The 17,558-nt window shown below is 42.1% G+C and overlaps 1 pseudogene across 1 annotated transcript; it reads right to left on the minus strand.

Annotated features, from left to right (window-relative positions):
- Positions 1–10,733: 10,733 nt before the first annotated feature.
- On the minus strand, positions 10,734–11,692 carry LOC105553487 (annotated as a pseudogene). Its single transcript, XR_001008155.1, has 2 exons — positions 11,551–11,692; positions 10,734–11,254 (listed from the first exon to the last, which is right to left on the minus strand). The product of XR_001008155.1 is annotated as a 60S ribosomal protein L13a-like (transcript).
- Between the last annotated feature and the right edge of the window lie 5,866 nt (positions 11,693–17,558).

Consider the following 17,558-nt stretch of genomic DNA (forward strand, 5'->3'; position numbering starts at 1 on the left):
GTTGGGGTCCTCTAGAGGGACAGACTAATAGGATCTAATAGGATATGTATGTAAAGGGGAGTTTATAAAGTATTAACTCACATGATCACATGGTCCCACAATAGGCTGTCTGCAAGCTGAGGAGCAAGGAAAGCCAGTCTGAGTCCCAAAACTGAAGAACTTAAGAGTCTGATGTTCGAGGGCAGGAAGAGTCTAGCACTGGAGAAAGATGTAGGCTGGAAGGCTAGGCCAGTCTAGTCCAGTCTTGTCTTGTCTTTTTGTTTTTTTTGTTTTTGAAACGGAGTCTCTCTCTGTCACCCAGGCTGGAGTGCAGTGGCGCAATCTCGGCTCACTGCAAGCTCCGCCTCCTTCTGCCTCAGCCTCCCCAGTAACTGGGACTATAGGCGCCCACCACCACGGCCGGCTAATTTTTTTTTTATTTTTAGTAGAGACGAGGTTTCACTGTGTTAGCCAGGATGGTCTCGATCTCCTGACCTTGTGATCCGCCCACCCCGACCTCCCAAAGTGCTGGGATTACAGGTGTAAGCCACCGCGCCTGGCCTTTTTTTGTTTGTTTGTTTGTTTTGAGATGGAGTTTTGCACTTGTTGCCTAGGCTAGAGTGCCATTGCATGATCTCAGCTCACTGCAACCTCTGCCTCCCAGGTTCAAATGATTCTCTTGCCTCAGCCTCCCGAGTAGCTGAGATTGCAGGCGCCCATCACCACGCCAAGCTAATTTTTTGTATTTCCAGTAGAGATGGGGTTTCACCATGTTGGCCAGGCTGGTCTCGAACTCCTGATGTCAGGTGATCCACCTGCCTCAACCTCCCAAAGTGCTGAGATTACAGGCATGAGCCACCGCACCCGGCCTCAGTCTAGTCTTTTCACGTTCTTCTGACTGTTTTATATTCTAGCCACACTGGCAGCTGATTAGATGGTGCCCACCCAGATTAAGAGTGGGTCTGCCTTTCCCAATCCACTGACTAAAATGTTAATCTCCTTTGGCAACACCCTCACAGACACACCCAGGATCAATACTTTGCATCCTTCAATCAAGTTGACACTCAGTATTAACCATCACAGTTGTAAAACTAACAAAATACACAAATGGAATGCAGCATGGTGGACTGAAAGAGTCTTGAATGAATTTTTCTAAATCTATTCTCAATTCACTAAGTAGCTTTGTGAAAACAGACAGATGTCTCTGGGCCTACGTCCTTATCTGTAAAATGAAACAATTCAGTTAACTGACTTTCTGGCTTTCTGGCTTTAAAATCTATACTAAAAAGCCATACATTTTATTTTTGTTTTTTATATTTTTAAAAATATCCTTATTGCCACAAACAAGGAGCAGGAAAGCCTTGTGTTTTTACAGCTACCTCTTCAACAAACTCTGTAAATCAACTGGGGTATATCTACCTGGATGTTACCAATGGGCACAACAAAATGAAATGGAATTTATCTTGTTCCCCTAACTTGTTCCTCTACTGTGTTCTCTGGTAATTTATGCTAGAAACCCAGTAATCATCCTTAACTCTGCCCTCATACCTATATCTTATCAGACACCAAGACTCATTTTTTTCCCTTCCTCAATATTTTTCTAATCTTTCCCCCACTCCAATGCCATTGTCCTGGTTTAGACTCTGTCATCCTTAACATGGTCTACTACAGTAGCCTAACCATAAATTTCACATATAATTTTAAAATTAAAGCCTATGCCTTAATTTTAATCACATACAACAGTTTCTATACAATTTTTGGATGTGGTCAGACTCTTCACTGCTAATGCTATTTTTGAGAGGCTACTGAAAAAAGTCCAAAGATTTAATATTTTTAATAATAAAAATGAAAAATGATCAAGATGCTCCAAAATGAGTATTGACAAGCAATGGTGGTGTGTCTATAGTCTGTACCAGAGTACCCAGTAGATAGCACATGCTTAATAAATATTTGTTGAGTGACCAAATGAATGATGCATATAGTCATAAAGATAACTAGGGTGTGGACTAAATTGCACTGTGGGGATGTGCCTAGGAAAAAATGTTAGGTGAGAAAAAAGACAGCACTCTCCTACATTATGATAATATTTCCTATATAAGATGAATCAGGGCTGGGCACAGTGGCTCATGCCTGTAATCCCAGTACTTTGGGAGGCCAAGGCGGGTGGATCACCTGAGGTCAGGTGTTCATGACCAGCCTGGCCAACATGGTGAAACCCTGTCTCTACTAAAAATTAAAAAAAAAAAAAAATTAGCTGGGCATGGTGGTGGCCACCTGTAATCCCAGCTACTCGGGAGGCTGAGGCAGCAGAATAGCTTGAACCTAGGAGGCAGGAGTTGCAGTGAGCCCAGATCGTGCCATTGCACTCCAGCCTGGGCAACAGGGCAAGACTCTTGTCTCAAAAGAAAAAAAAAGATGAGTCAGGATATGTTGCAGATACACTGCCTATCTCTCCAAGTGAATAGGAAATTGAAATATCACATCAGTCTTATCTCCAGTACATCTTGAAAATAAATGCTGTCTAACCCACCCACCCTGTTACTGGGTGTAGCTATTTTATTGGCTAGAGTCCCTGATTCCAGCTTTTGTGATTTTTAGATCTGTGATCTTGACCTCTTGAGCTTCAAAGTGGCTGAAACCTCAGCCTTTTCTGGGCATCCTCTTGTGAGTTAACACTGTATTCCCTTATAAGAGAGTGGGGATAGACTCCTACTACACAGGACTTCACCAGCCAGGGTGTGGGGAAAGGGAAAATGCCCATCTGGTTCTAGGAGTCTGGGAAAATTACTGACCCCTACTGAGCTACGCAAACCATATCTGAAAGCCCAAAAACATTAAAAAAGTGAATTTAATGAATTATAATCAAAATTTTCTCTTTCTACAGACTTGTTTAAAGTCACACTTTTTTTTTTTTAGTGATCCTTTGCTTTGAGTAAAGGTATGACTGCTTTCTGTTAAGCTAAGAGCTTATTTTTCAAACTTTCCCTGATAGAACACTAGTATTCCACAAACTAGACACATGTGTTCCCACAGCTAAAATCAGATACTGATGATCTTTTTCCCAAGTTAGTAGAACAAATTTTGTCAATTTTATGTTTCTTCTCTATAAAGATTTTTAACACTTTAATACCTGCTACCAAACTTTAAAAGTACTGAAGAAGCATTATGGCAATATTAATATTTGATGGGATGAATGTTCTTGATCTAACAGCTTGTCTTTGTGGCCATGTGTGCTCCTGGTGGTTTTATATTGCATACATATATTTTCAGCTAGTAAATTGTCTCTTGTTTATCAAATTGAATGAAATGTCTCAGTATTTCACGGTTGTAGCAAAGGACAATTTGATTTCTAGGTGCCCCACTACCATCTTAGATATTTGTATAAAATATAAAATTCAAATGCTCTTATGTAATCTATACATAGTGCTCATAAACACTGTTTACCCTAATGAAATAAGCCTTGGTAATGGAAATATAAATCCAAGTTCAGGTAGTCCCCAACTTACGCCTTCAATGTAAAAGAACTCTGGAAATGCTCTGGAAGAGTGCACCCTTGTTTCTGGCACTCAACCTGTATGCTGTTTCCCTCATTCCCCAACCTAAGATATAACATAGGGACTCAGTACTGAGGACCCTTGGGTTCTGACTGGTAATACCTGCTGTACATCTAGTGTTATGCAACATCCTGATGTTACTAAGAGTAAGATACAGTCTGGTCAATATTTTAAGGGCACAGAAACACCTAATCAGAGCACTATTTGAAAGTCTTAAAATAGAAAAATGTACCAATTGCTGTGAGAGCACAGAAAACTGGTGGCTATCAGAGGAGAGTCAGGCATAGTTTCATAAAGAGGTGACATTTGCATTAAGCCTTGAAAAGCATAAATTTGCCTGTTTAATGTCAAGTAAGGGATGGGGAAAAGGGGTGAAAAAACCATTCCAGCCACAAAATAGGTGGGATAAAGTCACAGAGGTGCATGACACAGAGAAGTGGGTTCTATTCAACATAGCATTTTGGGGAGGCAATATGATTAGGCTGGAGATGGCAAATTGTAAGCAGATAAGTGACACATTTGCTTTTTGTTTGTTTTTTAAGAGACAGGGTCTTGCTCTGTCACCTAGACTGGAGTGCAGTGAGTGGCATAACCATAGTTCACCATAACCTTGAACTCCTGGGCTCAAGTAGTCCTCCCACCTCAGCCTCCCAAGTAGTTAGGACTAAAGTGTATGCCACCACACCCAGCTAATTTTTAAAATTCTTTCTTTTTTGAAAGATAGGAGTCTTGCTGTGTTGTTCAGGCTGGTCTTGAACATCTGACCTCAAGTGATTCTTCTGCTGCAGACTCCCAGAGTGCTGGGATTACAGGTGTGAGCCACTGAGCCCAGCCCAGGTTTGCATTTAGGAAAAACCTTTGGAGAATAGATTGGAAGTGTGGGAGACCAGTTAGAAGCCAACTGTAGAAGCAAAATTCAAGAGTAATTTTAGGCTGCATGCAGTGGCACACGCCTGTAATTCCAGCACTTTAGGAGGCCAAGGTGAGAGAATTGCTTGAGCCCAGGAGTTTGAGACCGGCCTGGTTAACACAATGAGATCCCTGTCTCTACAAAAACTAAAATAATCAGCCCAGCATGGTGACCCAGCTACTTGGGAGGCTAAAGTGGGAGGATCACTTGAGCCCAGGAGTTCAAGGCTGCATTGAGCTATGATTATGCCACTGCACTCCAACCTGGGTAACAAAGCGAGACCCTGTCTCTTTTTAGAAAAAAAAAAAAAAAAAAAAGTTATTTCGACAGAACATGATGTGGAAAGTGGGACATGGAAGGGGCAGGGAGTCAGGGACAGATGGGAGCCTTTAAAAAAACTTACATGTTTTCCTAAGGGAAATGCTGCTCTGAAAAATGGGTAGGGTTACCAAATCTGCTCTTCCTCATATGTAAAACCCTTCCTGTCTTAAACTGTTACTGAAATGATGTGAAATTTAATCAGTAAAGGTGTGTACAGATGAGTGATGGAGTAGTTATTAATAGAGTTGTCATGGTGATCTTTATCCACAGAAATAATACCATATCATGAGGTTGAAGGATATGAAACTGCTTCTTTTGTGGGTTAAAAAAAAGTCAAATATCAGCAATTTTATGTGATTCAACCTAATAGTTTGTGAATTACTTAGTTTTTCCTATTACTTCCTGCTTCCTTTTAAGCCTTATTATTGCCTTTTTTTTTTTTTTAAGATGAGCAATATATTTCATCAAGGGGATTTCCAGGAATGCTGGAGAGGCAAGTGTGGTAAATTAAAAGTATGTAGGCTCTAGAATCAAATAAACCTGGAATTAGATTTTCCTCTGTAATTTATTAACTGTGATCTTGGGCAAGTCAATCTGTTTCAGCTTTATTTTTTTGTTCTGGAAAATGGAAATAAATAGTGCCTGCCTTGTAGAATTATTAAATGAGAAAAGTCATGGCTTGTTAGTGTGTGGCATATAAAAGATGTTGAATGAAAGTCTCAGCTGTCCCCTCTCCCTTTCATTTTTCCTACTTGCTTGTTCACAAAAGGTTTGACATAAAACTCAGAATTTTCTGCTTCCTTGTGTCTCATAAAAGCTGAGTTATGCCAGGGATTTTGATGTTTATAAGAAATATTCATTTAGTTTCAAGCTAAAATCTTTTAGACTAAGTGGCCATTTAAACTTTTAAATATCATTCCATGGAATTGCTTTAATGTACAATTTGTATCAAGTTTTTCCAGAATGCCAGAGCCTCATCACTTTTCACGTCATTCAGGAAGTTACTCATTTAACCTAGACTTCCAATAAGCTCATACATAGAGACTGTGTCATATTCTTCTGGAAGTATCACCATTTTTTAAAAATGTGATAACTGCTTTTTGAAAAGAAAAAAGATCATTGAAATTGTATTTTTTTGCTTATATTCCTTACTTTGAATCCAACCCCAAAAGGTGAACTCATAATTGCTGACCCCTCACACTTGTAGATCCCAAAGGCACAGCTGGATTTCTGCCTCAGTTTCCCTTATTTTTATTCCCTGGTGGGTTTTGATTTTGCAATAATTCTCTGCTTTTTTTCTTCTCTTTTCTTTTCTTTTTTTTTTTTTTTTGAGACAGAATTGCTCTGTCGCCCAGGCTGGAGTGCAGTGGCGCAGTCTCGGCTCACTGCAAGCTCTGCCTCCAGGGTTCACGCCATTCTCCTGCCTCAGCCTCCCCAGTAGCTGGGACTACAGGCACCCGCCACCACGCCTGGCTAATTTTTCGTATTTTTAGTAGAGACAGGGTTTCACCATGTTAGCCAGGATGGTATCGATCTCCTGACCTCGTGATCTGCCCATCTCGGCCTCCCAAAGCCTGGGATTACAGGAGCCAGCGCGCCCGGCTAATTCTGTTTTTAATTGAGCTCCTATTTTGTGCAGGCGCTTTTCATGTCACAGCATGTATATGATGAATAAGACGGACAAAATATTTGCACACATGAGCTTACATTCCTGTGACAACAACCAAATAAGGTGTTTTCAGAGTGAGTAAGTCCTAGGAAGGAAATAAATTAGGCAAATGGAGTAGACAGTGGCTGGTAGATGGGAAGGGTAACTAAGAAAGGTTTTCAGGGAATTAAAGTAGTTACAAGGACCTGAGTTGCTGTGGCCCCCAGCTCCCCTGGAGAGTTGAATTGTGTATCTAGCCACTGCCTGGGACTGCCCTTTCAACCGGAAGTATGCCATCCAGATATCTGATGTAACTGCTATTCTGACTTCATCCCTATTTTGTGGAACCTGGCTGCCTTGTTCTATCTGCTTGAATTTGCCCCTGGCTGAAATCAAGCCTTGATTCTCCACTAAGTGATGGCCTTTTTAAACTTAAAAATTAGTAACTATTAACTGATATCTGTTCACTGAAAATAGAAAATGAAGAAAGGCAAAAATAAAACAGAGATAAATACTGGTTAACATTTTGGGACATACTATTTCAGGTATATTCTATTCTTTTGTTTTTTTGTTTGTTTGTTGTTTTTTTTTTTGAGACAGAATCTCGCTATGTTGCTTAGGCTGCAATGCAGTGGCGTGATCTCAGCTCGCTGCAACCTCCACCTCCCAGGTTCGAGTGCTTCTCCTGCCTCAGCTTCCCAAGTAGCTGGGATTACAGGCATACGCCAGCATATCCAGCGAATTTTTGTATTTTTAGCAGAGATGAGGTTTCACCATGTTGGCCGGCTGGTCTTGAACTCCTGGCCTCAAGTGATCCACCCACCTCAGCCTCTCAAAGTGCTGGGATTAAAGGCATGAGCCACCCCGCCTGGCCTATGTGCATATTTTAATCAAAGTATGATCATAATTTGACCTTTTTATTCAACCATATAAATCAGTTTCTGTTTCAATAAGTCAATATCTGCTTCCACATTACTTTAAATAGTTTCTGTCATGCTGATGATATATACCACAATTGATTCAACCCATTCACTGGGAACAAAAGAATAATTATGACGATCAGAGCAGTAACTAACCACTGAGCACTTAACACACGTTAGGAACGATGGCGATGTTACATACAACATTTCTTTTTTTTTTTTTTTTCCGAGATGGAGTCTCGCTCTCTCGCACTGGCTGCCCAGATCTCGGCTCACTGCAACCTCTGCCTCCCTGGTGTAAGTGATTCTCCTGCCTCAGCCTCCCGAGTAGCTGAGATTACAGGCACACACCACCACACGTGGCTAATTTTTGTATTTTCAGTAGAGACAGGGTTTCACCATGTTGGTCAGGCTGATCTCAAACTCCTGACCTCAAGTGATCCACCCAGGCGTGATCCACCACACCTGGCCTACACACATCATTTCTGAGGCAAATAATGTTAAGTGACTTGCCTAACACCACTCAGACTGTAAGAAAAGACACTGCTGGGCAGAAATGACATTTACTAAACATGGAGTGTGGGCTAGGCTGCATACTAGTGTCAGCAGGGAGGTAACTTCTGCTATTTCCCTTAAATCTCAAAGGTCAGAATTCTGTAGCCCTCCCCTAACTGCAGTGGGAAACAGGCCTCTCTGAATGTCTGCTCCCACCAAGACTGCACATAATGTGTACAGAAATCAGGGTACTATCAGGAAGTGGGGAAATGGATGCTGGGCAACCAAACATTAACAGATAGTTATTATTGCCTTGCCTTAGGCTGTATTACTGTCTCATGTTCTGCTTTTTCCCCCACCCTGAGCCTCTCACCTCTTACCCTCTCTGAGGTTTACGTTCTTCATCTGTAAAATGGATATACCATGGTTATTATTATGGCAGACTATTAAATAGAAATGTGGCCCACCACTGGGTAACCAAGTTTTTATGAATGAGGTGGGTTACCAGGTCCCCACCAATGCCCTTTGAAAAAGTATGAAGGGAACAGTCAGACTTTGGGAACCTAAGAGATTGAGGAAGAAGGAAACCAAATAGGATCTGTTTTTTCTGCAAAGTCACTGAAGGAAATAGGGGAGGAGGGGATAGGATGGAGGGACCTCTAGCAACCTCATTCAGGTGTAGAACAATCACAGTGTGTATGACAAGTCATGATTCCTTTAAAACCCTGCTGGTTTCCTGGGAGAACTGCTCACAGTTGACCTACTGGTCTCATTGATTCCCAGATAAGGCATGGCAGTCAGCCAACAGCAGGCATCATCAGACAACTTGGAAGAGGCTCAGAGGCAGAAACTGAAGTGTGATGCTGCATATCTGGGGGATGTGAACTGTACATCTGCACACTGACAGTAAGTTGTTGACAGCAAATTGCAAAGAGACTAAGCAAGAATGGTGGTGCTCCCATGGCAGTTAGGCCCTTAGCAAAAGCAAAGAGAATATGCTGCAGCATATGGGGGTCAAGGAGCACTGGGAAGCAGCACCTAACTGCATGTTTATGGCCCTGGCTTCTACTTAGATCTCTACCACTAACTAAGGAGAGTGGAATAGCTCTCCCTTTCTCAGACTTAATCTTCAATGGCCAGCTCACATGGCATTTCCACTATAAAGTTCACTTAGGCTCTGAATTGTTCCTTTTTCTGTGCTCACACAGCATTCTCTATTCCACCATTATACCACATAGCACAATTTAGCATGGTACTTTGTCCCACCTCTAAAATGGAGTTAGTATTTGGCCTGCATTCCTCCCAGTACTGTTCCAAACTGAGTCAGGAATAAGAACATTGGTCCAAATGCTTGCGTGAACTCACCACACATTAATGATAACAATATGTAGGGACCATACTTTACAGTTTATAATGCAATTTTGCACCCATTATCTCATTTGATCCGCAAAGTAACTGAATTATTAGGTTACTGATTCACAAGTGGGAAAACTGAGCTTTGGCAAAGTAATTGGCTAAAGTTGCTTGGCTAGTAGGTGATAGAGCCAGGAATGGAACCCTGACCTCTGACCAGGGCCTGTCCTCTCTCTATTACATGTTGTTACTTTTACTGCTGGAATAATCCTTCATCCATTGAAAAATAGGCAAATAAGCAAAAACCCCTCCTACAAACTTTAATTTCTTGGCAGTTTACTTTCTCTGCCTCCTGCTTAATGGAAACCTGGCTCTTTCTGAGTGCCATACCTCCATTATATCTTCTTCCAGCTTCTTTCTTTTGAGATGAAGTCTCGCTCTTGTCCCCCAGGATGGGGTGCAATGGTGCGATCTCGGCTCACTGCAACCTTCACCTCCCAGGTTCAAGTGATTCTCCTGCCTCAGCCTCCTGAGTAGCTGGGATTACAGGCGCATGCCACCACGTCCGGCTAATTTTTGTATTTTTAGTAGAGACGGGGTTTCACCATGTTGGCCAGGCTGGTCTTGAACTCCTGACCTCAGGTGATCTGCCCGCCTCAGCCTCCCAAAGTGCTGGGATTACAGGCGTGAGCCACCATGCCTGCCTTCCAGCTTCTTGATTAGACACTGCCTTTTCTCACATCTTCCGTATACTACTGGGGACTTCACTGGCAGTCTTGTCATTCCCCATTGACACTAACCTACCACGTTACTTCTACCCGTTGCAAAATTTACTTGTCCTTTGAAGCTTATACCATCCAGCTCAGCCTATCAGACCCTCTGTCCTGGAACTTTGACTGTTGTATAACTGATCCAAGAATGGAAGGAATGAGGGGAAGGCCTGTGTTTGAGGCTCATGCCATCTTCTATGCTATCTTTACAGGAGTCATCCTCTGACCACTTCAGTCCTTAAAGATTTTGGTACCTGGCACAAAGTCGTCTTCACTTTAAGGCTTGCTGTCACCTAGGTAACTTCACTATATGGAACCATTTAACATCCTAGCCTCCTTATTCCTTATTTTTGGCAACAGTAACCACCACCTTACAGCCATTCCACTCATTCATTTCCATGATTATGTCTTGGATTTTTTAAAGACCTGGCACTGCTCCACTTTTGAGATCTTAAGGTCTGGAGTACTAAATCTCAGATGATCACCTCCTGGCTCCCTAGCTCTCTCACTCTTACTCCCACCATACATTCTCCTTCATATCCTGGACTCCACCAGGTCTTTGACCTTACCATTTTCTACCAAGTTCATCACTCCTCTCCATATTTCCCTTCCCTATTCCGCCTAGACCTTATAGTGCCACATGAAGACCAACATTATCCTCTTTCTTCCACACCCACCTTGCATCAGTTCAACTATCAGCTTTCTCCACTCCCATAATGAAGCTGCTGAACATAACCCTGTAGACTGACTCTGCAGCAGTGCTGTGGTCTCTTTCTCTCTCTCTTTTTTTTTTTTTTTTTTTTTTTTTTTGTGGAATTAACAGTCTTTATTGGGCTCAGACCAGGAGTCCGTGGGTCTTGAGGACTTCTGTGTATTTGTCAATTTTCTTCTCCACGTTCTTCTCTGCCAGTTTCCGTAGCCTCATGAGCTGTTTCTTCTTCCAGTAGTGGATCTTGGCTTTCTCCTTCCTCTTCTCCTCCAGGGTAGCTGTCACTGCCTGGTACTTCCAGCCAACCTCGTGAGCCAGGCGCCCCAGATAGGCAGACTTCCTCATAGGCTTCAGATGCACGACTTTGAGGGCAGCAGGAACTGTCATCCGCTGTTTCTTTTCTTAGGGTGGTGGGATGATGTCAAACACCTTGAGGCGGTCCAGGGCAGCCTGGCCTCGCTTGGTCTTGTGGGGCAGCATGCCTCGCAGCGTCCGCCAGAACATGCAGCAGAGGGCCCGGAAGTGGTAGGAGCCTCGGAAGAGTTGGTGTTCATTTGCTTGTGGAGGAAAACCAGGTACTTCAACTAGTTTCTGTGGAAATTGCCAGAAATGGCTGGACGTGGTGCTCACGCCTGTAATCTCAGCACTTTAGGAGGCTAAGCCGGGTGGATCACGTGAGGTCAGGAGTTCAAGACAGGCGAAACCCCGTCTCTACTAAAAATACAAAAAATTAGCTGGGCATGCTGGTGAGCGCCTGTAATCCCGGCTACTCGGGAGGCTGAGGCAGGAGAATTGCTTGAACCCTGGAGGCGGAGGTTGCTTTGAGCCAAGATCGCGTCATTGCACTCCAGCCTGGACAACAAGAGGGAAACTCTCTCAAAAAAGAAAAAAAGAAATTGCCAGAAATGTTGATGCCCTCGCAGCGTATGACCACCACCTTCTGGCCCAGCAGTACCTGCTTAGCCACGATGGCTGCCAGGAGGCCCAGGAGATGGCCTAGACCATGGAGCACCAGGACCTGCACCTCTGCCATCTTCAGCGGCTGCCTAGGAAAAGCGGTCTCCATTCTTGATTGGGCTCTCATAGGTATTGTGACCTTGATTATCTCTTCACAATATTAATTAACAAAATTGATTAACCTATTCATTTAACAGCTATTTATTTGTCATCTGTTACACACCAGGCAATGTGCTACATGTTGAACATGTAGCAGTAGACCAAACAAACAGATAGTGCCTACCTTCATGGAATTATGGTCTAGTGGAGGGAAGACCCCTTGTTCACTATATACAAACATACTCAGTTGACCCTTGAACAACATGGGGGTTAAGGGGCTGACCCCCTGCACAGTTGAAAATCCATGTATAACTTTTGACTCCCCAAAAATATAACTACTAATAGCCTACTGTTGATCTTATTGATAACATAAATGGTTGATGAACACATATTTTGTATGTTATATGTATTATATACTATATTCTTACACTAAAGTCAGCTAGAGAAAAGAAAATGTTATTAAGAAAATCACAGAGAGCCAGGTGCAGTGACTCATGCCTGTAATCCCAGCATTTTGGGAGGCCGAGGTGGGCAGATCATTTGAGGTCAGGAGTTTGAGACCATCCTGACCAACATGGTGAAATCCCGTCTCTACTAAAAATACAAAAAAATTAGCCAGGCGTGGTGGTACATGCCTGTAGTCCCAGCTACTCAGGAGGCTAAGGCAGGAGAATTGCTTGAACCAGAGAGGCGGAGGTTGCAGTGAGCCAAGATTGCACCACTTCACTCCAGGCTGGGTGACAGAGTGAGACTCTGTCAAAAAAAAAAAAAAAAAGAAAATAAAAAGAAAAAAAAAGGAAAATCACAGGGAAGAGAAAATATATTTACTTTATTAAGCGGAAGTGGATCATATAAAGGTGTTTATCCTTGTCATCTTCCCGTTGAATAGCCTGAGCAGGAGGAAGAAGAGGAGAGATTGGTCTTGCTGTCTTGGGGTGGCAGAGGCAGAAGAAAATTCATGTAAACATGGACCCATGCAGTTCAATCCCATGTTGTTCAAGGGCCAACTATAATTACCATTGTGAAGAGTGCTACCAAGGAAAAAGCTCCAAGTATCATAAGAGCATACAATAAGAAGACCTAGCCTAGACTGAAGAATCAGAGAAGGCCTCTCTGAGAAAGTGACATTTAATTCGAGACCCAAAGAAAGGGTTAAAATTAACCAAGTGAAAGGAATAGGAGTGAAATGGAAGTGCTCTCCTGGTATAGGGAAGAGGATCTATGAAGGCCTTAAGGAGGAAAGGAGGAAGGAAATGAAAAGGGTTCCTGGTGAGAGTGTATGGAGGGCTGAGGGCAAGGCTGAGAAGACAATATGAACCAAATATTTGGGTCATTTCAAGAATTTTGAGCAAGTGTACAATTTCATGCAGAGGGTGGCATGATCTGATATGTCCTTTTAAAAAAGGTCAACCTGTTTGTAGTATGCTGAAAGGGTTTAGTGGAGGCAAGTTAATCAGATGGGAAGCTATTGTATTAATAGTTGTCCATCTGAAGGCAGATGGCTTAGTGGAGATAGATTCAAGAACCTTCTCCAAGCTCCTGAACGCCCATAACCTACTTCTGGTCCTTTCTCCACCATACCACCACTGCTACCAATTCTGGCAATTGGCTTGCTTCCTACTTCTTAGGAAATTTAAAATATCAGGTGTGAACTTCAATTTCCTGCTTCTACACCTACAAATTCAGCTAACTATACTTCCTTCACTTCCTTCCTGCCAATCTCAGAGAAAGAGGGTCAGATCTCCTTTCTAAGGCTCATCATTCTTCCTTCCACCTTCTCCAAGACCAGTACCATGCCCCTTGATTAACCACTCCCTCTCCTCTAAACACATGCAATTCCCTTCTAATTAGAAGAACAAAAAACAGGCCCCACACAGTGGCTCACACCTGTAATCACAACACTTTGGGAGGCCGAGGCAGGCGGATCACCTAAGATCAGGAGTTTGAGACCAGCCTGACCAATATGGTGAAACTCTGTCTCTACTAAAAATACAAAAATTAGCTGGGCATGGTGGTGTGGGCCTGTAATCCCAGCTACTCAGGAGGCTGAGGCAGGAGAATTGCTTGAACCTGGGAGGTGGAGGTTGCAGTGAGCTGAGATCATGCCACTGCACTCTAACCTGGGCAACAGAGTGAGACTCTGTCTCAAAAAAAAAGATAAACAAAAAACAAAATCCACTCACCTCCTGTCACCCTAGCTACTACCTTATCTCTCCTTCCCTTTATAACAAAAATTCTATAGTCTACTCTTCCTATGTCAGACATAGTGGTGTTCACCAAATATTCTATTCTGCTCCTCGCATTTCCCAGGAACTTTGCTGTTAGGCAGGCTGAGGTGATTAGTATTTCACTCTGGACCAAAGTGTAAAATAGCTGGCATGTGACCTCCCAAGATCTCTTCACTTGCTGAGCCAATTGTGGAGAGGATTTTGTCTTCCAGAAGTTGCCCAGCACAGTGAATGAAAATATATTCATATCTCAGCACTTAGTGAAATTCAGAACACTATTGTGTAATTTCAGAACACCAAAGACAAAGAGAAGATTCTAGCAGAGTGTAGTGGCTCATGACTGTAATCCTAACACTTTGGGAGGCCCAGGCAGGAGAATTACTTTAGACCAGGAGTTAGAGACCAGTTTGGACAACCTAGCAAGACCTTATGTCTACAACAAATTAAAAAATTAGCCAGATGTGGTGGTGCATGCCTGTTGTCCAAGCTACTCAGGAGGCTGAGGCAGGAGGTTTGCTTAAGTTCACTAGGACCAGGCTGCAGTGAGCTATGATCCTGCCACTGCACTTCATCCTGGGTGACAGAGTGAGACCCTGTCTCTAAAATAAAAATAAATAAATAAATAAGAGAAGATTCTAAAATCTTCCAAAAAGAAACAATGCGTTGTATACAATCAGGAATCAAAATGTCTTTAGGATTCTTAACAACATTGGAGTCAAGAAGGGAAGAGAGCAATGGCTTAGAAACTCTGCAAACAAATATTTCCTAAGAATTCTATACTTTGCCACTTTATAATCAAGTGTGAAGATAGAATGAAGAAATTTTCAGTCATGCAATGTCTGAAATATACACTTTCTCAGCAAAATATAGGAGTAAACAAACAAACAAGATCCAACAAGGAAAGAGATGAAGAGCACCTGAAGAGTGACAATGAGTAGAGATTCTAGGATCACAGTGTTGCACCAGGTGTCGAGCATAACCAGGCCAAAGAGTAAAGTGATTCAAGAGAGGTTCATTGAGGAGTATCATCAGGTTAAAACTGATGAAGCTACTGGAATAGATATCTCCCAAACAAGGGTGCAGACTGAGAAAGAGGAAGATACAAATTCTAGGCAACAGGAATCCCAACTCAGAAAAAGGCAAAAAAGAATTCTCAGGACGACAGGGAAGAAAAGTGCTGGGAAGACAGCTAAGCGGAAGGGCTAGGGTGCAATCAGATAAGAAAGTGAGTCTCCAGGAGTGTCTAGGAGACTTTCAATTTTTCAAGAGAAAAATTGGAACAGACAGATTACCTGATATAATTGACTACAAGGGAAACTGTAGTGAAAGATTATTGTAAAGTTTCAGAAGAATTAACTATACATAATAATTTCAAAGAAAATTAAGCAGGTGAAAAACCAAGGCACTTATTAGATTTAGGAAAAGCAAAGATAGGAAAAGAAATATAATTTTGAGCAGGGCATGGTGGCTCACATCTGTAATCCTTGCACTTTGGGAGGCCGAGGCAGGAGGGTGGATTGAGGCCAGGAGTTCAAGACCAACCTGGGCAACATAGTGAAACCCTGTCTCTACAAAAAACACAAAACTTAGCTGCACATGGTGGCACGCACCTGTAGTCCCAGCTACTCGGGAGGCTGAGGTGGAAGAATTGCTTGAGCCGGGGGCACGGAGGCTGCAGTGAGCCAAATTATGCCACTGCACTTCAGCCTGGGTGACAGAGTGAGACCCTGTCTCAAAAAAACAAAAAAATATATAATTTTGGTGTACTTGTAATAACATAACAAGTAAATAGTTGTAAGGCATAATAATGTAAATACTAAATACTGATTTAGCAAAAAAATTGTAGTACAATTCTATTGGGAGTATAGGGGAGAAGAAGCAGTTGGGACAGCGGTATAAGAGAGCTAAATCCTGAATCCACTATACAAGAAGTCATTACTTTATGTCTAAAATTGATTAATCAAAAATTAGCATTAGCAGCATATTATTTAGGAAAAGCAGAGATATATAAATGCCAGAAGAACCCTCTAAAATGTCACTTCCAAGATTAGACTATTTAAAAAATGTCTAAAATGGTTACCTTGGAGAAAAGGGACTTGGGAAAATACGGGGGGAGAGGCAGGACAGGGATTATTGGTTTTTGTTACAAGCTTTGTGTTTATGTGGCTTTCTTTTTAAACGTGTTCCGCATATATTACTTTGAGAAACATTAAATAAAGGTGAAAGTGTATAGAAGCATGCACAAGAAACTGCTGACATTAGGTATCCCTAAAGAGTGAAATTGGCAGGGAGAGGGTTTTTATTTACCCCTTTATATCCTCTGTACTGTTTGAATTTTTATAATAAGCACACATGACTTTTATAATTATAAATAAAAAGCAATAAAACCAATGTGCTACCTCTATTTTCTGCCTTCTTGGGAATTTCATCTCCAGGCTGTTGAGACACCCAAGGAAGTTCTCACCATTACTAGGCTCAAACCCTGTCTGTAGATATGTCTCCTTTAAGCTTGAATGACAGTAGGGCAATAGGGTGGCTCTGTGCGTCCCATGTTGTAGTTTCTCTGCTCAACCAAGAGCCCATCTTAGTTGTTTGGCAAACTCTTATCTTCATGCCATCTGCAAAGGGCAGGAAGCTCTGGTTCGTCTGCTGAGTTAGCCACTGTCCTGCAAACCAAAGAGCTTCTATTGAACTATATGTTGCAGTGCATTACATTTTTCTTTTGTGAAGTTCTCTCCTCCAACCCTCACTCTATTCCCACTATACAATCTTTTTCATGTTTCTTTTCTTCCCACCTCCCCATCCCTCCTTTCCCCAACCACCTCCTGGTAAAAGTATTTCCTGGAGCATATCATAGCTGTAAATATTTATAGCTGTAAATATTTAAGTGTGTGTTTGGGCCATACAAGAGAAAACACTGTGAAGTCAATTTCTACATTCATAGTGTATGATTAAAAGCTAAAGGCTGCAAGTAAACCTGCCCAACCTTCACCCCAAAGATATTATCTTTATTGGATGAATCAGGAAACATATCAGCCCTCTGCCATGGAGAGAGACATTTTCACTATCTTCCAAGGCTGTTTGCTGAACAAACATCCTTTGTTTATTTATTTTTTTCAAATTTAAGCAACAAATTTTTTACTGTTTCCATTACATGTAAGATTATTATACACTAGATACCAGGGGTCACAAAAGTTGACTAAATGGTTTCTGACTTTGGGGTGTAATAGTTGTTCACCAATAACTCTGGTACAAGACATACGAAAAATCCTATAACAGTTGGGAGCAGTGGTGCATACCTGTAATCCCCGCTACTCTGGAGGCTGAGGCAGGAGGGTTGTTTTTGTTTTGTTTTGTTTGTTTCTTTTCTGACTTCTTGAAATTATTTTATTATTATTATTATTATATTTTAAGTTCTAGGGTACATGTGCACAACGTCCAGGTTTGTTACATATGTATACATGTACCATGTTGGTGTGCTGCGCCCATTAACTCATCATTTACATTAGGTATATCTCCTAATGCTATCCCTCCCACCTCCCCCAACCCCACAACAGGCCCAGGTGTGTGTTGTTCCCCTTCCTGTGTCCAAGTGTTCTCATTTTTCAATTCCCA

Source organism: Mandrillus leucophaeus, unplaced genomic scaffold (genome assembly GCF_000951045.1).
Source record: "Mandrillus leucophaeus isolate KB7577 unplaced genomic scaffold, Mleu.le_1.0 Scaffold599, whole genome shotgun sequence".
Lineage (NCBI taxonomy): Eukaryota > Metazoa > Chordata > Mammalia > Primates > Cercopithecidae > Mandrillus > Mandrillus leucophaeus.